The following is a 27125-nucleotide window of genomic DNA, read 5'->3' as shown; positions in this document are numbered from 1 at the left end:
CCCACATCCCATCCATATATTCATTCTTGATTGGCCATCGTATTTCTTTCACAGAGATCTGTATTCATAATTCAAAGTTTTTCACATATTCGACTATTTTTCTGAGACTTTTTTCTGAAATTTTTTTTTTCAGAATGTAACTTGCTTCACCTGTATTTTCTGTACCCGTATTTTGGTATTTGAAGGATTGGGTTCAAGTTTAAGATATGCCTTCACTAGCAATGTATGCTTAGAAAACCATTTAATTTCTCAGCTGAGTTTATCAGTGAGGTGGAAATAGAAGGCTCTGCCCATAGTATTGTAAAAATCAAGTCAGATCAAAGCATTTTATAAACTCTAAAATGATGTAGGCTTTTTATGTCTTTTTTTTTTGAGACAGTCTCATTCTGTCATCCAGGCTGGAGTGCAATGGCACAATCTTGGCTCATTGCAGCTTCCACCTCCCAGGTTCAAGTGATTCTCCTGCCTCAGCCTCCTGAGTAGCTGGGATTATAGGTATGCACACCATGCCTGGTTAATTTTTGCATTTTTGTAGAGATGAGGGTTCACCATGTTGGCCAGGCTGGTCTTGAACTCCTGACCTCAGGTAATCTGCCCGCCTCCGCCTCCCAAAGTGCTGGGATTAAAGGTGTGAGTCATCGCACCCAGCCGATGTCTTCTTTTTACTCATTACAACTAGCCCCTTATGCATTTTTTTTTTAAAGATGGGCATGAAAAGACACATTATGTTTAATAATTTGTGAAAGAAGAGATAGGATGATCTCTCTTTGACATTGTTCCCCATTATCTGAAATAACTATTCTGTGCATTCCTATGATATAGCTGTCAATGGCCTTCTCCCAGCATTATATCATTCGACACAGAGACAGCAGAGAGGACGATTTTCTCAGATGTAAATGTTAGAGAAGAAACATCCTCTGGTAAACAGAAGCAGCCTGTCCTGATGGGCCACATCCACAAACTGTTTCTCAAGGGGTCCAGATCCTTTTTGAGAGCATCAGTATATGACATGGTCAGACTGAGTTGTTCCTAGTCAGTCAAAATTTTAGACTGAAATCAGGAGGCATGAGTGCTTCAGAATCCTCTACACAAATGAGGGATGATATAAGTTAATATTTATCAAGGGCCTACTATGCCTAAGACATTTTCAATAATAATGACTGCTGACTTGGGGTTTTTGCTAGACACTGCATAGGCACTGAACTACAGATTTTAACCAAGTTATCTGATCCTTAAACCACTGTGACACTGGGATTGTTACATCCATTTCACAGTTGAGGAAACTGAGGGCCATCTGACACCAAAGCCAATATTTATTGGGTTTTCCCTAGGATCCTGGGATGCAAATATTGTGATATGCACTAGAGCCATTGGGACACAGAATGTTTAAGTAACTTGTCCACATAGCTCTATGTGAAAGAGCTGAAATCCCATTCAGGTCGGCTCGGCTCTGAACACTCCACTGCACTAACTTGCTGAGTATTTCTAATCTTGGGAAGAACCTTTCTTTTTGTTTTCTTTTAATTAGCAATCAACTATGGATTGATGCTTTCATAAAATAGAATACAATTGAATTACTAGAAAAATAAAATTAAAACCCAGACATATAAAACAGAAACTCAATTTTTTATTATTAGATTCAACAAACATAAAGTTACTCTGTCACTTTGCTATAGGTGTTTCTAAATAATTGCTCACAATTTCTCTGCCTTTTTTGTGGTGGGCCAGTAACAAAACTGCTGGACTCAGCAGCCAGCCACAGACAAGGCTTTGAGGAGCACTTGTCTAGGACTGTGGAATATGACCTAGCTGAAGATAAAGCAGTTTCCTCATTCATTAGCAGAAGTCTTGTAGGCATGGATTTAATTTCAGTATGTACCAGTGAGGCCCTTGGATCATACCCAGGTAACAAATAGGCTAAAACATAGCTAAACGTTAAAAGTCATTGCCCCTACTTTTTGTGCTTTTTTATCTAGGGAAAGTTAAATGGCATGTCTTAACAATATGCCCACAGGAATTAAATTAATTTTGTATGGAGTGCATATTTGAAGACTTACTCTCTTGTAACCTACAAAACCGAGAAATGTAGACCATTGTAAATTAGCTTATTTGATAAAATAGAGATACCGCTGTATTGTAGGTATATTAGTTTTTCGCCAGAGGACAGGCTCATTGTTGTGTTCATTAATTAACATTCTCAACCACTGTATCCAAGCAGGTTACAGAAATTAAAAGTTGCAGGATAACAAAGCCAGCAAAGCAAACATTTCTGGTTAGTTCCACAGTGACACCAGAGAAATGCTTGCCACCTGACTCTCTTAGCTGGGCAGAGCAAGTTAGGTCAGCATTGGTCCCCTTTTCAGCATTTGTGAAAGCAGATCTTAGAAGGGCCATGAAAAATAGCCAGTTAGTGTCATTAGGGGAGAACAGGGACCATCGCAGGTATCTATCTTCACCCCTCGAGAAATATCCGCAGAAAATAGATGAGAGAACAAACCTTAATAAACAAACGATGCAAAAGTTGCTATTTTTGTGCTTATTTGGCACTAGCATATGCCAGATTTCAAGGCAAAATTTAATTTATCTTGTTTCCTGGCCCACCCACTCAAAGCACATTACTGTTGTTTAGAATGCCGTGTTAACTCAGTATTAGTATGAGTTACAATTAATAATAATTGGACTTTAACTTCAAGGAAGAAGTACTAGATTAGAAGATCTGTTTGGACCAATCATTGCATTATATGTGTTGTAGTCACGTCAATGTAGGACTTTTTCCGCAATCAATGGAGGTAAAAATAATGGCAGAAAGTAGAAAGAATCCTTGTTTGTCCTATAATGGAGCCTTTCTTGACCATTAAATTGGTGACCTTAGTGTCCTGAAGTTCAAATGAAACTCCTTCATTCTTGTTTTAAGCAATGCTCTGTCTTGGTGTCAAATCTGTTATTTAAATTTAATGTAATAATTCATGTATTGATTATTCATTGATGGAATGCCCGCTTATATACCAGGTCCTGTGGGATTATTGCTAGATCTTGGAGATAAAACTATGAAGACTTGATTTTGCCTTCAAGAAGTTTCCACCTTGGTTGTGGAGGCACACAGATGCAGAGATTGGTTTCGAACTTCTGGGGCTCAAATGATCCACCGGCAGCCTCCCACAGTGCTGGGATTCCAGACGTGAGCCACTGTGGGGCCGCAATGAACATAGAACTGACAAGCTCTGGCTGTCAAGTCAGGAAGTGCTTCACTAAGTAGTTGACATTTAGCCTAGATAAGGAAAAATAAATGAGAGTTCTAAATGTAGTAATGGTAAACACATATTGATATTTTTGTGCAATGTGACTTCCTTGGGCTCTCTTTTTTTCATGACCAGTTTTCTCGGGAGTCTTAGTCTCCCAGTAGAACGCCTGTTTTCATGGAATCCTTCATGTTGTTTTTCTGCTTCTCCACGTCATGTTCCTTGTGTCTGGGCAATAGCTAAAAGTGTAGTTAAAAGCAAATTTTGTTTATGCTTTCCGTATTTCTCTACTGCCTGTCTTTACCATATTGATTGCCAAGAGCTTCCTTCTAGTTTTAAAAACTTAGCATCTGTTGACTATTTTAATTTTCTTTTTCTCCTATACCAAAATTCATCAGGAATTAACAGGTTCCCAACTTTTAAATAGGACTTTAGTCTTGCCTGCCAGGATCCAAAATACAAGACATACCTAAGATAGTATTTAAGTTTTTAAAAACAAAAACTTATACGGACTCAATTTTAGCTATGCGAACTTTGACCACATGGAGACTTTTGTCTGAAAAAATTAAAATGAGTAAATTATCTATAGGGAGATTAGAGAATTTTAAAAACACTCCCTTTCTATTATTATTATTATTTTTTAATTCCAGGGAAAAAAGGTGAGGTGCTTATTAAAAAAAAAAAAATTAGCACTTTGAGGACTAATGACTGTTACCATGCACTGCTAACCGGCAAACCAGACGAAGTCCACAGAGAAAAAAAGATAACGTTTAACAATGGGAAAAATTTCCCAAGTGAGCCAAATAGGCCTCCTTGTGATGTTTAGCTGCAAATTAGACATTGGTGAATCTACTCAAACTTGGAGTCATTAATAAATGCCAACGCTATAGTAAATGTCAGCTGAAGTGTGAAGGGAGCAAATCCCTGCATGCCTCCAGATAGTGGAAAAAGTCCATCTCACATCTTATTTTTGTACAGACACACTTTCTATCCCTATCTAGAATACTGCAGTTCGGACATGGATAATGACTAATGCATCTTAAGATGCTCACAGTCAGTGCTAGATAAATATGTCACTATTCATTTATTGAGAGAGACCGATATAATTAAAAGTTTTTTTTTTTTTTTTTTTTTTTTTTTTCTGAGACAGAGTCACTGTGTCACCCAGGCTGGAGAGCAATGGTGCCATCTCGGCTCACTGCAACCTCTACCTCCCAGGTTCAAGCAATTCTCAGCCTCCTGAGTAGCTGGGATTACAGACATGCACCATCACACCCTGCTAATTTTTGTATTTTTAGTGGAGATGGGGTTTTACCATGTTAGCTAGGTGGGTCTTGAACTCCTGGCCTCAAGTGATGGCTCACACCTGTAATCCCAGCACTCTGGTAGGCCAAGGCGGGCAGATCACTTGAGGTCGGGAGTTGGAGACCAGCCTGGCCAACATGGCAAAACTCTATCTCTACTGAAAATACAAAAATTAGCTGAGCATGATGGCATAAGCCTATAATCCCAGCTACTTGGGAGGCCGAGGCAAGAGAATTACTTGAACCTGAGAGGCAGAAGTTGCGGTGAAGAGAGATTGCGCCAATGCACTCCAGCCTGGACGACAGAGTGAGACTCTATCTACAAAAAAAAAAAAAAAATGCACAGATGCACAACTTTAATGAATAGGGTTAATCTAAATCTTAAATACTAGGTTATCTAAAATACATTTCTTATTTTATGTCAGTATTTTCATCATAATATTACAATACTGCCTTAAAAGCATTATTAGCTCAGTAATCTTCATATGTAAAGAGTATGATACCATAAAACCTCACCTTTTACTTTTTGGCTTTTGTATTACCAATAAAGAGGGATTCTAAGAATTGTATTTATTTTTGTGAACATGAAGAAAAAAGGAGTCCCTAGAAAAATTAAATTTACCTAAAGGGGTCACTTACACGTATTTTAAATATTTATTTACACTGTATCTTGGCTATCCTAATGCATATGTTTTCAGACATCAATTTGTTTTATATCTAGGATATGAGGATAGGGAAAATGAATGATTTCTCTTTATGCATTGCTCTACTGAGTTCTAGTTTTTGGACACAGAACATGACTCTTGGACTTTCTCTCTCTTATTAGAGAAAGAATGGTAAGGGAAGTAATATAAGAAGGATTATCTTCCTAGAAACCTTGGTCACCCCTGTGAGAGAGTCTCTCATTTTGATCTTTGTGTTACGTTCATTTTTATTTCACTTTGCTAGTCATGGCTTGTGAAATATTTTAATTGGAAAATACTTGATTCTTATTTTCTCTCTGGGATTTATACTTTGAAATAGTGAAATTTACTGTCTGATGTGCAAATTATTCAGAAGTGTCTAAAGAAAATCAATATAATGGTTTTTCTTAAGGCACTTGCCAGGGCAATTAGAAAAATATTAATAGTTAACTCATTATGCTTACAGAATCACACATGAGCATAAAAATCGTTCTGATTTAAGAATGTCTGGGTAATCAATGATGAATGCCAGTCTTGTCAAATGAGTGGCTGCTTGAAAAGAATTTGGGTTTTGAAAGTTTAAGCAAAAATTGACAGCAGCATAGTGCTGTGTTTAGATCTCTTGCATGGTGGTAGCACACTGGCAGATGCTTAGTTCTGACAACAAACACGAACAGGTTTACAGCGAAACTGAGTAACATTTGTCTTCTGCAGTGATGAATTCTCATTGTGAATTGCAAGCGGTTTCTTTCATGCAAATCATAAATATAAAATGGTGGCAATGCCATGTAGTACATGTTTTACTCACTTCAGTCATTCTTACCCATTAACTAACAAAATGTATATATTTGATATTTCATATTAATAATGGGGTCGATGGTACACAGGTGGCTTCTGTTTTACTAAGATCACTTTTATTTTTTATTTTTCTAGAGCTTTCAATGTAATTCAAAGACAATTTTAGAGCTCGGTTTAAGTTTTGGTATCACTGCTGTGACAGAGTGCTTAAAATGAATTTAAGATATCTACTTATAAGATTCTTATTACAAAAAAATTTCAAAATTTCAATTTGTACATTTTCAGAAAGAAAGTATGGTCAGATCTTATTACCTGAAAACCAATTTATTGTCGTATACATTACCAAGAGGATAAATATGCAATAAATGTAATACATGCAGATGTGAACTATTTAAAATATTTATTGACTTCTGTATAAATGAGGTCATTTGACTATTCTAAAACCCATATATTTTAATAAAAGTATTTGTTATAACTATTGTAAGTACATCATTACACTTTTAATATATAAACCAAATAGGTAGACTGAAAAATATAAACATTTGTGACCACATTAGATTTTATATTATAGTATAATTAAAAGGCATTTATTAGCTATCAAGCTATCTTTTTAACTGTCCAAATTTGTAACATAATTAAAACTTTATAGAATGGCTCAAAACCCTTCTTCTTTTATGACTGATTTATCTAATTCATAAAACTAATCTGTATTTAACGTGACATATTGAAATCAAAATAATGGTGAGCCTCTTTCCCTATGTGAAATCCCATCATTATTTTTCAGCGATTAATATAAAATATTTATCAAAAATATTTGTCAATGTGAACTGATAACCTCTTATATTCCAGGTACTGTGCTAGGCTCCAAGATAGAGATGAATGAGATAAATTATCTGTCTTGATGTTGTCAAGTTGGGATGAGAGGAAAAATCAATAAATTGCCAGACAAAGAAGTAGAGAAAATTTAGTGTCAGTAAATCTCTATGGGGTAACTGGGAAATGTGTCACCTAAAAAATATGATATTTAAGCTGATTGCTGAAAGATGCAGAATGAAGATATTAGGGGAATCCTTTTTTTTTTTTTTTTTTTTTTTTTTGAGAGAGAGTCTTGCTCTGTCACCCAGGCTATAGTGCAATGGCACGATTTCCACTCACTGCAACCTCCGCCTCCTGGGTTCAAGCAATTCTCCTGCCTCAGTCTCCCAAGTAGCTGGCATTACAGACGTGCGCCACCACTCCTGGCTAATTTTTTCTAGTTTTAGTAGAGTCGAGGTTTCACCATGTTGGCCATGCTGGTCTTGAACTCCTGACCTCATGATCCACCCACCTCAGCCTCCCAAAATGCTGGAATTACAAATGTGAGCCACTGTGCTGGGCCAGGGCATCACTCTAAGCACAGAAAATAACACCTGCAAAAGTATGCCACAGTTATGTGGGGAATTTCAATATGGAGAAGCTCTGAGCGTACATGTATATGAGGAAAAGGAGGTAAATAAGGGGTTAAAAGATGTGATGAGACCAGGTGATGGTGATGAACTTTGAATGTAAGGCAAAGAAATCTGGATTTTTAATCGTGTAGGGAATAGCTGACCAAGTTATATGGTTGCCTGTCTGCTTTCTAAACAGCTTTGTGATTTGAAATGCTGTGTTGTTATTGGGTCTTTTTTTTTTTTTAAGATGGCTAACTCTGCCAACCATGGACAAATACTGGCATGAGAATTTGTCTCTTATTTCTCATGAGGAATAAGAGAGGAATTGTTAGAAATATTTCATTATTTTCCAGCCCCCAAAATAATGAGGTAATTTTAGGCATAGTGATGAGAATGAAAAAGAGGCTAGATTCAATAAACATTTTTGAGTTGGTATCTGCAGATGTTAGTGACCAGCTGAATGAGATGGACAAAATGGGAGAAGTTAACGATGGCAGTGAATGTTCTGGTTGAATATATATAATGGGTGGTAGTGCCACTATGACTTATACTGGAAGTAGGCCAATTTAATAAGGCAGGGGAGGGAGATAAATATTGTTTAAAATCCTCCAAGAAATCCTGGCAGAGATCACCAGAGGTTAGTAATATGAACATGGAACTCAAAAGGTTGGGAATGTTTCATTCATATTTTTTATGTCTTGAGACAGATGAGTGTTGAATGGAGGAGGTAGTATTTGTGTGGCTGTAGAACCTTTTTTTTTCCTTCGACATCTAACCTCAACATCTTAACATCTAATGAATGAAAGCATGGAAGAACGCCACAGCTGGGCACTTGGCAAACCAGCTGACATTAAAAGGAGGTAGAGAATGGAAGAGTCTGTCAAAGGAGACAAAAGGAAGCAAGAGACACTTAGAACAGAGTGACCCTATAGAAACCAAGGTGAAAATGGTTTTGAGCCAGAAGAAATTCAGTGGTATCAAATTTCACAAAGTTGCCAAGTAGCATAAAGACAGACTGAAGTAGCATCAGACTTTGGTTGGAAAAAATGTTTATGATTATCTCAGAAAGATAATTACATGAGTGAGAATGTAAGTCATATTATAATGGATGGATTAATGAATATGACTTGAGGAAGTTCACAGTCAGCAGTGGTAAGGAGGGAAATAACATGTTATCTACAAGAAGTGGTATGATCAAAGGAAGGCATTTGAAAAAGTGAGAGAGTTGTTCTGAGAAAGTGAGACAGGAAAGATATTTGTAATGAAAGAAAGGAAAAGAAGAGAAACACTACCTAATGAAGCAACTCCTTGGGGAGGTGGATGAGAGTATAAGCTAATGCTGTGGAGAGAAAAAGTATACTTCCCTCCCCCAAGATTGGAGGAGAGAAGCTAAGCATGACTGTCAACTGGTAAAATGAGATTTTCTCCTCCAGGTATCTTTTATTCTTTAGGAAGGAGGCAGCAACGTGGTCAGTTGACAGTGGGCAAAAGGAGAATTGTAGAGATTGTAATAGCTGGTTTGAAGAGTAGGGCAGGGAGCTGAGCAGATGCTAGTGAAGATGCAGTGAGATGCCAAGTTAAGACTGGAAACTATCCCCTTATCCTGGCATCAGTCTGTCCAGGTTGTAATTTTTTTTTTTTTTTTTTTTTAAAGTATCGTTGAGTAGCTTGAGAGCAGGAGTAGAGGAAATCTATTGATTGATTTACCCAGATTAGAAGATTAATTCAGGAGTTTAACAGAAGGACAGGAAGGCAAAATAGAAATGTCTGAAAATAGTAATGTAGTAGGGCAGAAACTAGACAAGAATTACAACATTGCTTCTGCTTTTTACTACAATCTTGGAGGTTTAGGAAGAAAGGCTTAATTTATTCAGAGGCAGCTTTAAAAGAAGACAAATATTTAGACAGAAATCAGCTTCTCTCTTTACTAGATTCATCATTGTGGAAGACAGCATAAATGGAGGAAACCTAGACTCACTGGCTTAATTTTCTTGAGTTTTTATAGTAAAATGAGTTCTCAGAAAGTTCATCCTTTGACTAGGATTTTAACCAGGAGACTGTTGTCACTTTGTTTCAACAGCTGTCTGTGTTACTGCTTTCATTCTCCCTTGCATTCTAGTTAGCATGGAATACTAAAAGACTGACCTTTTTTAAAGATTTCACAGTAGGCATACAGCTGATAACTTGAGTTTCTCTGATCTCTTGATATCTTAAGTCAAACCTTTAATTTACTGTTACTGAAATTTGTTGAAGTGTGCCTTCAAGTATAAACAGCTTTTTCATTAATTCGTTGTGTGGGATATGGCATAGTGGACTATATACTGAACTTGCAAGCCAGGTTCTGCCCTCAGCCACTTAAGTCCAAACATGTCACTTTATATCTTAGGGCATCAATGTAATTAGCATAAAATAACCTCTGTCCTCTGAGGTTGAGACTAAGTGCCTGCCATGTAGGAGAAATCACCTTTCCCTTAGGTGGACAACTACGTGGGTTCTACATTCTCTCCTTCTCTCTCTTTCCCCCTTTCTTTCCTTCCCCTACCCTTCTGCTCCCCTCTCATACTGAATAAAGTCAGGATATTCTTGAGACAAATATAAGTAAGATCAAACATCACCTCCTTATCCTTCACTCCAGTCCCCAGTGCAGGTGCCCTAGATTGATGGAGGTGCCCCTCTGTTTTCCTAGTGCAAATGTAATTCATTCAATTACACAGCCAGTCAACAAATATTTATTGAATGCCTGTTGTGTGATAGGCACCTTTTTGGGTGATGGTGACATCAGGGAACCTAATTCTCTGTAATACTATTTTTATTTTACTGTGTTAAAATTTTATCCTAATTTTTATGACTTCCCCACTAGACTATAGCTACCTGGGGAAAATAATTGTGCCTTATTTCCTCAAATCGAAATGGTCTAGCACAGTGTTTGATGCACAGTGGGTAGTCAATAAAAGATTGCTGGATAAGTTAATTATTAGCGGATAGATTAATATACATGTACACTGATTTATACCCTGAGATTTATAAGAGAGGTATCTGCTATGTTTAATTCAAAGAAATACATTTAATTGACTTGACTTGTTCTGTGACCTTAGAAATGAAGCAAATGTAGGATTTTAGAGAAAGTTACAGTTAAATTTCTCTGATAAACATTTTCTGAGGTGCCAACAATAGATAGAGGCATAGAAAAATTATATTCATAAAAACCAGAGGGGCAGGTTAAGCCTATAGAGAAAATAAGACCTTTGGTTTTCATTGTTAGATCTAATAAGTGATTTCCATGAGTCACTTATTTATTTTGTAATTGAGCAAGTAATAAAATGAATTGAGCATCCACACTTTGTTACAAATGAAGATGGACCATTTTGTGCTGTTATTTAATATGAAAGTAAATTTTCATGATAGTTTAAAAAATTGATATATTGTGTGTTGATAATGCTATTATTCAAAGAGGTGATTATCCAGTTTCTTGCAGAATATTAGTTATTCTACTTGAAAGGAATATTTTCACCAAATTGGCAAATTCTTCACTTTATTGTTCAAAGTTGCTGTAATCTTTGATCACATAGGGAGTTACTTCCTCCAACTCAGTAGGTGAAAACAAACATTTGTCCTGCGTGTTCACTCTATGTGACATCCACCAAAATAGTCAAAAATTTAAAACAATTCAACTAATCACTAGTCTATTTTGACCCATTCCCACCAATCAAGTAGTTAGGCTGAATGTTTTTCTCCGGTCACTTTTTTTTTTAAGTTGAACTGAGTAGTTGATTTGTCATTGTGTAAATACAATTTATTCACATGGAGTCCATGGTTGGGATCTTGTTTCTCCTCTCTGGAACCTTTTTATTATTTTCTACTTCATCAATTTCTGCAGCCACAGTTATGAAAATTCAAATTTGACTTAAATTTTGAAATTAAAATTTGTGTTACTTTTGTTTGAGACTGGAACAAAGGTGGGAAATTACTTCAGCAAAAATGTTTGTTTGGTGGATAACTATAATAAACTCTGGGAAATTGTACTTCTCTCTCTTTTTTTTTTTTTGAGATGGAGTCTTGCTCTGTCACCCAGACTGGAGTGTACTGGCACAATCTCTGTTCACTGCAACCTCTGTCTCCCAGGTTCAAATGATTCTCCTGCCTCAGTCTCCCAAGTAGCTAGGACTACAGGCATCGCCACCAGAAGTGGTTAATTTTTGTATTTTTAGTAGAGACGGAGTTTCACCATGTTGCCCAGTTTGGTCTCGAACTCCAGACCTCAAGTGATCCACCTGCCCAAAGTGCTGGGATTACAGGTGTGAGCCACTGCGCTCAGCCTGTACTTCTCTTTATTTGAGCAAATACACATTACTCCAGAGGGTTTCTCTTTAGAAATTTCTTGCCATTTTTTCCCTTTCATGTTATCTTCCGATTTTCTAAAAAAAACTGCATGAGATAGTGAAAAGAATATAGGATTTGAATTCTTTTTTTTTTTGAGACAGAGTCTCGCTCTGTCGCCCAGGCTGGAGTACAGCAGCACGATCTCGGCTCACTCACTGCAACCTCTGCCTCCCGGGTTCAAGCAATTCTCTGCCCCAGTCTCCCAAGTAGCTGGGATTACAGGCACCCACCACCACCCCCGGCTAATTTCTGTATTTTTAGTAGAGACAGGATTTCACTATCTCGGCCAGGCTCAGTCTTGAACTCCTAACCTCGTGATCCACCCACCTCAGCCTCCCAAAGTGCTGGAATTATAGGCGTGAGCCACTGCGCCCGGCCAGGATTTGAATTCTGAAGTAACTGATTTTGAATCCTGGGACTGGAATTTACTTTTAGTGTGACCCACAGCAAGTTATTAATTTTACTATACCTCAGTTGCCTTATGTAGGAAATAAGTACTATTTTGAAGAGTAAATGAAATAACTAATTACAGCAGGATTAAAAGTGGAATGTCTGACCGATAGATACTTACTTTGTAGTTGAAACTATGGGGTATGACAATGCCAAAATGACTGAGTCCATTGTCTCATAGGCTAACTAGGGCCATTACTTTACAGTTTAATTCAAAGAAATACATTTAATTAACTTGATTTGTTTTTATACATACATCTTTTATACACACACCTTCATGTATATGCCTCTTGGTGTAGTTTTAGCTATTAGAAACACTCCATCTAAACCAACAAGACAATATTTGATAGTTACAAAGCCCTATATAGTTTTTAGATTTAAAAAATCAGTTTCATGAATAGAGAATAGAAGGGTTCTGGCTCGTCAAAAATGCAAATAAGCAAATATCCAGCAGCTTTAATAGACTGATATATTCTTATATTCATTTGCTAAATATTTATTGGGTGCCTACTATGTGCTTGATGTTGAGGATGGAGAGGGAGCGTCAACAAAAGAGATCAGAACTTCTGCCTTCATCGAACTTCTATTTTAGTGTTAACCTATAAATTTAACCCGAAACAAATCTGATGAAGCTGTTGTGACAGAGAAAGAGAAAGAGGAAATTAGCTCTTATATTACCCATATAGATGCAATTTCCAACTACAGTAAATTAGAACTGTAATGAGTTTTATTTTTATTTTGAAGACACCCATATTCTTATGTTTATTTTTGGTGAGGCAAATCAAAAGGGGTATTGATAAATTGGAGTGTCTTGGGAAGATAACACCATGAGTTTTTCTGAAAATCATTGCTATGGTAAATGGTGCACTATGGGAAATGGGTAAAGGAACTAGACAGGTTATGTCCAGAAAAGAAAAGGGTCAGGAGAAATGATAGCTGACCTCAAGCAGTGAGGAGCTGATTCAAAGGAAAGGCAACAGATGGAGTTTACATTGTTCCACTGTAGGACTGGAAGTAAAGAGTGGCAGTTTCTTATAAGGCAGATGTTAGCTCAACACAGACCTTTCCAATTAGAAGTGTTATTCTGTAAATAAGAGGTTGTCAAGGAGCAAGAGGTTGCCAGCTTTCTCTCTGCAGAAGGTAACTCAGCAGAAACTGGAAGAACAGGGGCAAGAGTCAAGTCTGGTTAGGAGATTGGCAAAGTGTGCTTTGGATTCTATGACTCCGAAACACCATTCTTGCTCTGTAGTTAATTACTGTAATAATTCATAGCCCAGGAAAGTTCACAGGCAACATATTTCCAGATGACAATATCCCTATGGGTTTCTGACCTTTAAGGTTTCCTAGAATTTTGCAACTATGTAATTATCTCTGTATCTGGAAAATTATATAGGAAAAGACAGTAAAGCTTTTCGTACTTGTCAACCATGTTCAAGAAATGTTTTCTGAGCATATGAATTTCACTTTTGTTTTCTAAAATAGTGATTGGCGATTTGCCTGTTTAAATCCACCCCCCGCCCCTACTTCTTTTGGCCAGAATTGAAAATGACAGGTTATTCTAATGCCTAAATATTAATTTCTATGCCATATCTATGTATTTCATTGGCCAAACTTCTATAAATTTTCTGGATTTTGATTAGTTTGTCCTGAACTGTTGACAAGCTAAATTTATCTAACAATTCATTACATTAAATGCCTGTTCATTCTTGGAAGATATATTGATTTTTTTTTTCTTAGCCAAGTGACAAATACCATTTTCATGACTATAATAGAGATTGATTATATTCTATGGAACACAGAGAAAGAGCTTATCTTAGTGAGACAACCTTGGGGCTTATAAAAGTGAAAAAATTACTTGAATTAATAATGAAGTTAATGAATTCATCTGTTGCTGATGAAATAGAAGTGTTTAGAGAAAAATGAAAAGTTCTGCTGCTACACAAACACTGAATAATTAAGACCAGTTTCAGTACTTTGGAGGTGCTGATTTTGTGAAACCTTTTAAAAAGTTAATACTCATTGTTTTCAAAGCTAAAGCTATGATATTGATCTCTGGCTTACCTAAGCATGCTGCATGATAGTAATTATATTGAAAGACATTTTTTCAAGTAAGTTAGGACAAAAGTAAATCATGATCAATGAAAACTAAATTTGAACTATTAAGAAGTCTATGGGGGGCAGTCTATGTTTCTGATATGGTTTGTGCTTTAACATTTCACTAGTTTCCTTTTCACTCTTAACTCTTTATAGTTAGGCCTAAACTAAACCAAATGTTCACATGCTTTTATTATTCTGCCTTGCTGCTCAGTATCACTTTCTTTGTAACTTGAAAGGCATTATTACAAATCAAAAACCAAAAAATCTATACATCTATCATAGTCTGAATGTATGTTTTAGAGAACAAATAGAAATAAGAAACAAAGGGAAGTTGTTTCTTCTCTAAAAGCATACATTCACCGTAGTCTGAATGCATACTTTTAGAGAAGACCATATCTGAATGTATGTTTTTAGAGAACAAATAAAAATAAGAAGCACAGGGAAGTTTAAGATGTTGAAGTAAGTTGTGGCAGACCCGGAAAATGTTGCATGGACAAAATACAAAATTACTTTTCTGAAAAATCTTTAAAACAGGGAAACCAGTTCATGTCTGTTTAGAGAACTTGCCAATTTCTTCGTCTTCTATCCCCATCACCTTAGCAGTATACCAAACGTAGTATCAAGCACATAGTAGGAGCTCAATAATAATTGTTAAGTGAATAAACAAATTTCCCCAAAGAAATAAAAATCATCATAGCAATCAATGTTTGTTGTGCTACTAATTTGTGCCATAGAACTTATGCATTTTATCTCTAATATTTGTCATATTTACGTTGTTACAGGGTGGTAAGTCCCAGGGGTGGGGTTAGAAGAAAAAAAATGAGCATTTTTGAAGTTGAATAATATTTAAATAGCTTCTGAAAATACATGTTTACGTATTTGGTATGGTTCTGAAGGAAAATGGCCATGCCTGAGGATTTGAGATTCACCAGATAATTTACTGTGGGTTTTTTTAATCTGTGATTGTACTGTATTTTAAACTAATGTGCTATTATTTTAAAATATTTTCAAATTGCTTCACATGTATACTTTATCTCTTCTATAAACTCTTTGTTAGTAATTTTTTTCTTTTTGGTCCTTCCTAGATGCTCTCTGTATCGTCTAACTTTGTATTCAAAGAGTTTCTAAAAATTATATGTCATTCCTCTGATGAATATTCAGTTTTTAGAGATGTGTGATACAGAAACTATGTCAACAATAGTTGACTATTTCTTTTTATCATATATCTTGAGAAATCCTTTATATTATTTTTTTTCCTTTTATTGAAATTGTAATTTTACATTATGGAAAGAATACTTTTGCTCAAGAACCTAATGTTTGCTCATATTCTCAGAGTTTGTATTACATGGCTTTGAAAGTAACTTCAATAAAACAACAGGTGTAGGGTATGCTAATTGCTATCACATTTATAAAACACTGTAGTAAATAGTTTTCTTATCATTTCCTATCTGAATATGCTTGGAAAAGCTGAACATCTCCCTGTAACATACGCAGCCAGCAATGGATTCATGTGTAACAGTGGTGCTATTAAATATTTGAAAACTTGATTCAATGTGTATTGAATATACATTTATAATTTGTAAATTTATAATTTACTTTTTTTCTTCATAGTTCTTACAATTGGGAGTGAAGCTAGTTTACAACAAATTGCTGAAAAATTGGTAAGTAAACCCTAAAACTACATAAATCTACCTAACTGTATAGAAGAATTCAATTCAAAGAACTTTTCTGACTCAAAAGATTTATGTTAGATTTTGTTATTTTAGAAATACCTAATAATATTATTATGAGTGTTATAGTCTTATGAAAGGTATCTAATGAATGATCAAGGATCATAATTACATAATTTAGCCCATAAGTTCTAGTATGTGTATGTGTTTATCTCAGACTCTACTCTTTAAAGATTAGATATTATAAATATGAAGTTTCCTCCTATCAGATGGAAAGACTGATAGATGAATAAAAATGGAAAGCTTTGCGTAACATAGAAGTCAATACATACATCATTCATTTTTCCAAATGGTTTTTAAAGACTGTAATTTCACTTAATTTTGAGAATTAATCAAACAGAAAGGAAGCCAGCTTCTCTTTCACACCATCTTCAAGTGACACTATTTTCTGAAGTTATTTAAAATCCTGGGCAAGCATTTAATAGATTTTTCAAATACTATGTAATATTTTTAGCTACTGCAAAGTTAGACTTTAAGTTTATTAAGTTACAGAAGAGTTTTGCTCATTCTTAAAAAGATCTGAGTGATACAGACGTGTAAAATACCCCATCTTCACTTCTTTTCCCATTCTCCAGATCTGCTAAAGTTTGTCTTTAAAGAAAGAAAAGCATACACATATACACATAGAAACATTGCTTTTTTTCATTAAAAATTAGATTATTCTGTATGTATTTTTCTATAATTTGCTTGTTCAAATCAACTATTTATCTTGAACATTATCCCATAACAGGTTTTTCAGAATTTGAGGTCATAACTGCATAGTTTTCTGTATTACACCTGATGTAACTATGCCTTTGCTGATGTTCTTATAAATCGTCTTACACTTTTTTCTGTAAATTAATAATTATATGAACATCTGTGTGTGTGTGTGTGTGTGTGTGTGTGATCTATCTATTTATCAGTATGGGCTTCTGAGCTACTATAGTTAATTTTCTGAGCTAGACTATAGTCACTTTTTTACTGTTAAGGAGTATGCGCATTAAAATTTTTCTTACATATTGCCAGTTGTCCCTTGAAATGGTGTATCGATTTGAACTCCCATAAATAAGTGTTAATTGTCCTCTTCTCAGGACCGTCACCACCACTGAATATTACTAAGTCTCTTAATTTTTAACAAATATTTCTGTATTTATGGATTATTTGTTAATTTAGTTACCAAAAACTTATTTTTGATGAGATTTGGATTAAGGGCTTCTGTTTTTGAGAGAATTGAGACTATTGATATTTATTTGGAGCAAAGATGAATATTATTACCATACACATGGGTTAAAATTTAAAAATTCTCATTTGAACTTGCCCGTAGTTTCTTCCTGCTCTCTTAACCTTCCCTTCCCAAATTTCTTTAGCACTATCCTTTAGTTCACTTCTCTCAAAATGCTTTAAAGGTTTCCCATGGTCTCACAGAAATTAAAAATAATATCATAATTTGTGCACTTGTTCAAAAATATAGGTTCCATGTCTCATCTCTGAAGATTCAAATTCTCAGTGTCTGGATTGGTGTGATAACCTGAGTTTTCAATAAGAACATTAGGTGATTCTCAAGACTATCTTGAGACAGATTGGAAGAAAAAGTGTAGCTTGTTTATGTAGTAGTCAAAACTACTTGTAATTACTTTTGTTACCTTTTTAACTTGCGTATGTCTCTATCCTCCAGCCAGATGAAATCATACATTCCCTCTCAAGCTCTCTCAGACTGGATTCTAGGCTATTCTGTGTCTGTTTTTTCCCTCTGGAAGACCAATTCCCTCCTTTCTACTTCTGTCTTTACCTTATCAAGTCCTAAATCAAAGCCCACCTTTTTCATTTTTTAGAGAAAATGCCTTGTTCTGTCATCCAGGCTGGAGTGCACTGGTGCAATCATGGCTCACTGCATTCTCAATCTCTGGGCTCAAGGATCCTCCTGCCTCAGCTTCCAGAGTAGCTGAGACTATAGGCACCTGCCACCATATCCAGCTAATTTTAAAAAAGGATGAGGTCTCATTCTGTTGCACAGGCTGGTCTTGAACTCCAGGGCTCAAGCTATTGCCCTGCCTTGGCCTCCTGAAGTGTTGGGATTACAGGCATGAGCCACTGCACCCAGCCAAATCTCACCTCTTCAATGAAGAATTTTATATCTGTATCCCTCAATGGTCAACTTCTGCATCATATATCTTCATCATATATTTAGTATTTAGGGTTTAGTATTGTTACTTATGGCTCATGTGTAATTCTTCTCTTTGTCCCTGGCAGTCCCTTATACATAATGAACATCTTAAAAATGTATTGGCTGGTTGAGTGAGTGATAATGTAATTAGATTATAAGGGAGCAAGTCAGAGTCTGTACATCAATCACAGGAAATCACTTCTTGACATTTGGTGACTTGTTCTACTCCAGGGAGATTCCATTGCTGTCACTTCAAATTGGATATAGCTTGTTTTGGTGACTACAACAAAAGCTAATGCTCACCATTTGTTCGAGTTTATTAATTGTGTATTTGAATCAGTCTACATCAAATGCTTGACAAACTTTATCCATACCAAGATTAGAGTTTTAAAATTTTACTTGAAATCTAATGTTATACAGTCATATAATTTTTTCCCCAGTAAGTCTGTGTTCCCAAAGTCCCAGCTTGCTTAGCTCTTTTAAAGTAGTTCAGCTTCTTAAAAGAAAACCGTTTTGATGTTCAGAATCAGTTCCTATCAGTAACTACATCGTAACTTTTTTGTGAGATCATTAGAATAAATACATTTGTCACAGGCACAGAATCCTAAGTGCCTGTGCTATCTTCTTACTATACAGAACCAGGCCATATAATTTAGTTTAGCTTTAAGTATAATGTGGCAAAATTGAAATATACTTCATGCTACTAAAAATGACAATATTCTGAGAATGGAAAACAGAACTAGCATATATTTACCAATGTTAGTCAAGATTGTCTCAAGAAAAGCACTATTCATTTGGAAAAAATAATTGATCATGAGGTAGGCACATTGCAAATACTGTTTTGAGGAATAGGAAATTTTACACTATCTACTTCTTTTACTTTGAAAGTTAAGTACTTGGTAAAGTCACCTTGGAAAAATGGAGGTGATTTATTAATTTATTATTTGCCTGGACTGAAAATGTCTTGGCAACTAAAAAGATATCCATCAGATGTATATATTTCTTTCTCTTAAAGCTAACAATTTAGTACATTAGGGGAACATCTTTGGCCATCCTGGTCTCCTGTAGGTTTGACTATGGAGGAGCAGGTGCGAGCTTCCAAAGTGTCTTTACAAGTGTCGCAGTGGGGCTTCCCTCCCATGCCTCCACAGGAGACAGCTCATCTGTTTAATCCTTATGTTTTAGTCAACCTTGCTTATTATGCAGACAGGGCTCTGAGGCTCAGCTGGATTTTTGACTCTTTGAATGAATTGATGGGGCTCTTTGATCTTAACTGTGTACTGCATCTGTTTCATCTTTCCCCTTAATGCAGTCTTCCATACTCTGATTTTAGTTGGTGCTCCTAAAATAAATTAATAATTATACAAACAAATAAAAATTGCCATTATAAAACTGAGACACAAATTCCACTTTTCATCTTGGCCTTTTTTTTTTCTTTTTGGCATGATAAACTTTCTCAAAAAATTCCCCGATTTTTAATTCTGTTGCTTTATAAGGGACTACCAGACTTTAGAGTATTTAATTACGTGCCTATGAGTGCGTATGTGTTTTGTAGGATTAGATTTGCATAAAAAATGAAAACTGCCAATCTTTGCAATTTAGTCAATTGTATGATGGCATGATATCTTTTTAATAGACCATATTGGAGCAAAAGGCATACACCCTATGTAGAAAAATCTACCATGGAAACATAAGGATACGGCTGGGCAATGTTCCTCTGTTTGATAGGAGGGAGATAGTCTGAGTTGCAGAGAAAAACCGAATAGAACAAATCCACACGGAGAATCCATTCTAGGTCATAGAGTGCTAAAATATCATCTTTCTTGAGACAAATCTTTAAAATGAAACATGTACATTCTTGTGTGAGGTGGGAGTGAAGGAATATTGAGGGAACAGTGGAGGGATATTGTTTGCTTACCCACCTGAAATCATGTAGTTATGATTAATTGAGCCAGAAAGTATCCATTTTGATCTGAGTAATCTTTGATGTTCCAATCTGATATTTTGGAATTCTTTTTAATTCTCTAGAATCTTTATTTATCTTTAAGTATACCATGATCTTGTGATGATAATGTAATGTCAAAGCTGTCAGAATAATTTCAGCTGAGCAAAATACTGATGTATTCTAAGAGCCAAAAGCCCTTGAGAGAGTTACAAAAAAGTCTCTCTCCAAGAGGAAGAATATTGTGATCATGACCTTTTAGTTTATTAAACATTTACTTTATCCCTATATATATATACTAATATATATATATTTATAAATATATATATTTATGAACTATCAGTATACATTTTTCCTTAGTTACACTGAGACATAAATTATAAAGAATTTGATTTCTAATCATAGCTCTATAATACTGCTGTTTTAAAAAATTCAGATAACTTTTTTCCATTCAAAAGTGTCTCTCAAGCCCCCGCATAGTACTCAATTCTGAAGTAGGGAGATTTTCATCACTATTTTTGTGCTTCCCATATGGAATCTGAGAATAACTGTGCAGGAAGGAAATGTGAAAGGTTACTCAATTCTTCTTTAGGCAGAGCCTCTCTGAAACCCCCTAAAGATAATTTACCCCCCCAATATTTGACTTATCTGTCTTGCTACCAACTGAGATGAGGCTTTATTTATTTATTTATTTTCCCAGTTAACCCTTAAGTTTGAAAGAAAGGATCTAGCAACCAGCCAAGGACACGTAGTTGGTTTCAGCGAGCATTTTATTTAGGTTACCTGACTTTATGTTTTAGTTTCTTATCTCACACCCTTGATTGCTGTGTTTCTTCTATTAAAGTGAAAGAAAAATGTCTACGCTCTTAGTCTATGATAATTTTGTGCTACTTGAACTTGTGAAAGTTATGATCGGCCTCTTTTGCATAAAGTGGATCAACACACACCATTTTATTTCCATGCTTTCTTGTGATTTATAAGGCCCTAAAAGTTTCAACTTTGTTAAAACATGTCCATTTGCTCCACTGATGTAACTCTCAGGTAAGTGCATGTTACTACATGAGAATTTATTTAAAAGATGCTAAATTGCTCCATGCACATTTCCTTGTATTCATCAATTCTGAACTATATCCATTCTTAACTTGCTTTCTTATTACTTCCTAATAATGAGTGAGTAAATTTACCTCCATAATTCTTCCTAAACGTGAAGAGTGATTCTCTGACATTGTTCTTCAGAAACAGCAGGAGAGAAAACACATTGGCTATATGGGTTGAGATATAGTTTCTATAATTCTTCCTAATGTGAGTGATTCTCTTATATTGCTTTTCAGAAACAGCAGGAGAGAGAACACATTGGTTGTATGGGTTGAGATATAGTTTCTAGCTGTGGTCTGCCATTAAATGCCCTTGTACTGTCTGATCATGCCTTTTGCTTTATGCGCATACGCAGCCTCACTTCTTGACCATCTATACCTATAAACTTTCAGAGACTTGACCTTAGGTTCCACAAATTGCCCAAGGCTATGTTACTTTTAAACTCAGAAGTTTGAACAATCCATTAGTGGGTCGTGAAATCAACTTAGTAGATCATAACCTAGGTTAAAAAAAGTAATAAAAAGATTAAAAATATGAATGCATTGCATATTAGTAAGGGTATTGTTACATGAATATATTTTTTCAAATATATTTCAGGTATGTGTGTATGTGCTACTTGGTTGTATGATAAATATTTTCTTACCATAGACCTCAGTCAAAAAAGCCTGAAAAACAAAACACTGAGTTGGATCATATAGCCTCTAATAAGCTTTTGTGTGGATTATGGACTTTAGAATTTAGAGGATTATTTTACCATATCCAAATTTGATTATTTTTTTCACCAATTATCCTCCAGAAAATCAAGGGCATTAGCTCACAGCAATAGGCAAATAATAATGGAAGCTTAGTAAATGCTTCCAGAATTGTTGCAAGCTAGCTGTATCAGCTTCCTAAAGGTAAAATGTTCTTACTGATTGAACCATTTAGGTTTAGGCAGTTGTATAAGAAAGAGACACGAGCATTTAGTTGCACAAACGAAGCATACAGTTCACAGAAAAAGGATTGTGTTAATACCTTATTTTGTTGTTGGGCCAAGCAGAGTGAATATAAACTGTGACGGTATACTTGAGTTATGACAAGAAAGGAAATAATTATTGCTCTTTTAAAATATCTCAAGATTAATATCTTTGCCTTTCATGTAAAAACAGCTTTGTAAATGTGACCATTGTTTTTATTGGGAATAATATGTGGGGAATAGGGAGAGATTAGTCAATGGGGACAAAGTTATAGTTAGATAGGAAGAGTAAGTTCAAGTGTCCTGTTTGGTTAACAGCCTTGTATTGTATATTTCAAAATAGCTAGAAGAGAGGATTTTGAATGTTCTCATCTCAAAGAAATGACAGAGATACAAGTTGATGGATATGCTAAATACTAATTTGATTATTATACAATTTATACATATATTAAAACCTCACACTGTACTCCATAATAGTTATTACATGTGAATTAAAACAACAATTATAAAGAGTGATATAATTTTTTCCTTGCCTCCGTATCCACCAGAAGTTAACATAGGGATGAAATTCTAATTGTACTACTAGTGCACGCTTGCATCTTATCTCATGACTGAGAAATATTTAAGTGCTGTTCAGCAAGGTAAGCATGAGAGAGAGAAGATAAAAATTCACATAACTATATGGTTGAATATCCATTGTGTTCTTTACAAAGTATGTCATTCTTTCTGTCACATCCATGGTGAAATATAACCTTGGTATTACACAACCACCAGCAGCAGCAGCAGCAGCATTTGAGAGCTTAGCAGAAATGTAGACTGTCAAGCTCTATCCCGGACCTACTGAATCAAAATCTGCATTTTAGCAAGATCTCCAGGTGATATACACAATCACTAAAGTTTGAGAAGTCCTGGTATATAGGATAAGTCTTACCAATTGCTATATAGACCTATGTTAATAACATTTGCTCTGGAAAAGAAAAATTAGCCAATAGAAAGGGCCAGCAACTTTTCATACCCTAAAGCTACGATTGACCACTAATGGTGTTTAAAATTATGATGCTGCCGATGTCACTAGTGCTGCTGTGGATGACATCCATTATCAGGTGCTCCCAAGTGTTAGCCATTTTGTCTAATATGTCAACTAACCTGTTGAACCATCATCTAGCTCCTGAGTTTTATGCTATTTTACAGACAAGACAATTGAGGCAACAGGTTGTCTAGCATCACCACCTCCTTATAAATATAAGCATTCTGATTGTTAGCACCAGGTATGCTTAAGGTAGAGCCTGTGACTGGGAGCTGCACTTTTTCAAAGTTAGACCCCTATTTGTTTCAGATAAGGAGAAACTATACACTTGAGAGATTCCTATGAAGATATAAATTGAAATTTGTTTAGATAATATTTGTAATGAGCAATATGTTCTCCAATTTGCCTATTTGAAAAAATAAGGAAATCCTTCTGTTTGAAGCCCATATCACATGTTCAGGCTATCAGATCACACTTGTTACGTATTATGTGCCATGTGGCATCTTAAGCCCCACTGGAGGTCCTTAGCCCTGGACATTTTACTGACATCTAAAGGATGCCTTGAGAATGAGCTCCCTTTCTGAGGACGAATATTTGTACACTTGGGAGATGGAGAAAGGACTCCTTACTTGAAATGACTTTAGAATTGTACAGAATGTGGAAATGAAGTTTGTCTCTCGTGCTAAATTAAATCCTTTTAAAGGAAGACATCCTTTGAGAAAGGAGATGCAGGAATATCAACATTTTGACATTTATTGGGTGACGAAAATCAGCTCATGCAACAAATGGTTTTGAAAATAGCATTGAAATGGGAACTGGAAGCAACAAGTAGTGAGGTCATGTTATGGTACAGAAAAGCAATGCTGTGTGTACTGCTGATCAACTAGGTAGACATCAGCTGATGGCTCATGTCCACTAGCACGGGAAGGGGAAGAATTTCTATAAATGAACTAGAATGACTAATTGTACATTCAAGTAGGAAAAATGAATGTTTAAAAAATTATTAAGTTGGTTACTGGTTTAAAAGGAGAGCTACATATGTAACATAAATTCATGCAACTTCAAAGGGTATATTGTAAAAGGTAGTTCCTTACCCTCTTCTGTCCCCAGACCCAAGCTTCCCTACTAACGCAACCACTATGAGCAGCTCCTTGTATATTTTTCAGAAATATCCTCTAAATACCTCATAAAGAGATATTTCATATCCTCATAAATAAATATTATATGCCAAATCCTTGTTAAACAAAAGGATAATATACCAGGGGTCCCTAATTCTTCCCTGGCCACAAACCAGAGCACATGTCTGTGGCCTATTAGGAACCAGGCCACACAGCAGGAGGTGTGCGGCTGGCAAGTGAGAGGAGCTTCAACTGTATTTACAGACACTCCCAATCACTCGCATTACCACCTGAGCTTTGCCTCCTCTCAGATCAGCGGCGGCCTTGATTCCCATAGGAGTGCAAACCCTGTTGTGAACTGTGTATGTGAAGGATCTGGGTTGCACGCTTCTTATGAGAATCTAATGCCTGATGATCTGTCACTGTCTACCATCACCCTCAGATGGAACCATCTAGTTGCAGGAGAACAAGCTCAGGGCTCCCACTGATTCTACATTATGGCGAGTTGTATAATTATTTCATTATATATTACAATGTAGTAATAACAGATATAAAGTGCATAATAAATGTAATGCACTTGAATCATCCTGAAACCATCCCCCACGCCACTTCTGGTTCATGGAAAAATTGTTATCCATGAAATTGGTCCCTGGTGCCAAAAATGTTGGGGACTGCTGTAATACACAATACGTACTGTTCTGCACCATTCTTCTTTCCCTTAAAATATAGAAATAGTTTCATATTGCTACTCCTACTTATACTTTATTCATTTTAATGGCTCCATGGCATTCCACAGTATGAATTTAACATACTTCATTTAACCAGTTAGCTTTGGTGACTTTTTAGCTCAGTCTCAGTCTTTTGCTATCATAGAATAGTGCTGCAACTAGGATCCTTGTCCATGTATTATCAAGCATATGTGACAATATATATGTCCAGGTCTTCACATTCAAAGTCCTGATTTATTTTTACTAAAACTGGGTAAGCAATGGGGAAAAAATAACAAGTAGCATAGGAGGCATGGTAATAAGAATAATTGAAAATAGTTTCTACTATATGGTAAGTAATTTATAAGTATACATTTAATTCTTATAAATCTAGAGAATATATTGCTATTATTATTGTCATTGTTATTACTGATTTAAGTGAGAAAGCTAGGATATGAATTCACCCAAGAAGCTTGTCTTTCGATCCCTTGTTCTTGTTTGCTAGTCTGTTTCTTGGTGATTCTGTTGCTACTTTGGCAACGAGAGTGCATTTATTGGCTATCTACCATGTGCTAAGCGGATGACATGTGTTAGTCACAGTCTTCATGATAGCACCATGAGATGTTGTTGTTGTTTAACAGTCTTAATAAGGTTTAGTATCTTGTCCAAAGTCCCAGAGCTAGCAAGCAAGGAGCTAGGAATGGCCTGAAAGCAGGATGTCTGACTCCTGAGATTAAGGCACAACAGAGAAGGAAGTTTCAGGTATTGATTCGACATCTAGCAGGCTGGAAGACAGAAAGAAAACTAATATACATATGAGACTTAATTAAACATATTGAAGTGATAAGAGGGATAGGAAGGGCTGTCACAAGGACCAATGAAAAACAGTTGGTGGCACAACAATAAAAGCATCTGTAGCAGAGAGGAGGGCTTAGTGGTCCTTGTGGATCCAGAATGGAGTCTTCAGGGGGAATGTTTCCAAATCTAGATTGCTTCGTTCTCACCAACTGCTTCAACCATTAAAACAATTCCACACCTGTACATTGTATTCATACCTTCAACAACGCATTGTGAAGTGGTACTTGCATGCCCTAGAGAAAGAACAGCCTTAGATGACTGTTCTGAGTTGGACTTTGTGGCCACAGGGAGCAAGTGCCCACATTAGAAAATAAAAGTAAGAGTGCCGAGAAAAGTAGAGCGCTGAGATTCTTCAAGGCAATGCCAGTTTCTCCAGGTCAATTTCTTGTATTTCAATCTCTGTTTCTAGCAGTTGTGCATCTTTGTAGGTATGCCATAAGCAGCCATTTAAAAAGGCAAAATTGTAAGACTTACAGGTCTAGTAAAATTGTAAGTCATGTAGATCTTATACAAAGTATAATTTTAACTGAAGTCTTCTATAACTGTTGGTTATTATTATTGCTGTTACTATCTTATAAATCAATTTTAGTATTTAGACCACATTTCTGTGTTTGGCCTCTTAAGTTTTGAATACTGAATTTTCCTTGTTTCAGAATATCTCATTTAATGCAGTGAAGTTTTGGTAATATATAATAGAAAAAAATAAAAGGTGTAGCACAAATATGTCAGAATTATTTATATGCTGGTTATAATAAAAAAATAACTAAGATATATAATGAGTGTTTCCTGTGAGTCAGATAATATGCAGTTTTATATACATTATGTGGTTTAATATTAAGAACCTGTCAGGTAAGTATTACAATTATTATTGTTGTTCCCATTTTATAGATGGAGTCTTTTATTCTACATTTTGAGATTAACAGTTAGAATGGCACTAAAGCAAACTTTTGTAAAAGAAGAAAATATTTTCTAATTCTACAAAACATAGTTTCTAGTTTAACACTTCTCCTTCCAGTCTTTCTTCAAATATACTCAGTAATCAATATGTGTACAATATTGTATTCTGCTTTTTAAATTCAGTATAGTCATAAGAAGTTGGTTTTGTCAGCCTTTCTTATTACCATATAATGACTGCCTATGATTAGTTGCCAAAATGTATTTATTAATTT

The 27125-nt window shown here is 35.5% G+C and overlaps 1 long non-coding RNA gene across 2 annotated transcripts in view; it reads left to right on the top strand.

Moving 5' to 3' along the window:
- Positions 1–27125, top strand: part of LOC105728745 (uncharacterized) — a 100688-nt gene that overhangs the window by 35852 nt on the left and 37711 nt on the right. The window contains exon 1 of one of the 2 annotated variants that reach the window (XR_001110109.2): positions 15996–16042. The exons of the other annotated variant lie outside the window; for it this stretch is intronic. This is a non-coding gene — a long non-coding RNA (uncharacterized LOC105728745). Of the gene's footprint in view, positions 1–15995; positions 16043–27125 lie in introns of those variants that run through there. 2 annotated transcript variants of the gene reach the window in all.

This window comes from Aotus nancymaae, unplaced genomic scaffold (assembly GCF_030222135.1).
Source record: "Aotus nancymaae isolate 86718 unplaced genomic scaffold, 86718_ANA_hifiasm-v0.15.2.pri h1tg000016l, whole genome shotgun sequence".
Taxonomy (NCBI): domain Eukaryota; kingdom Metazoa; phylum Chordata; class Mammalia; order Primates; family Aotidae; genus Aotus; species Aotus nancymaae.
Note: the sequence above shows the minus strand (reverse complement) of the source record. Positions and strands in the feature narration are given on the sequence as shown.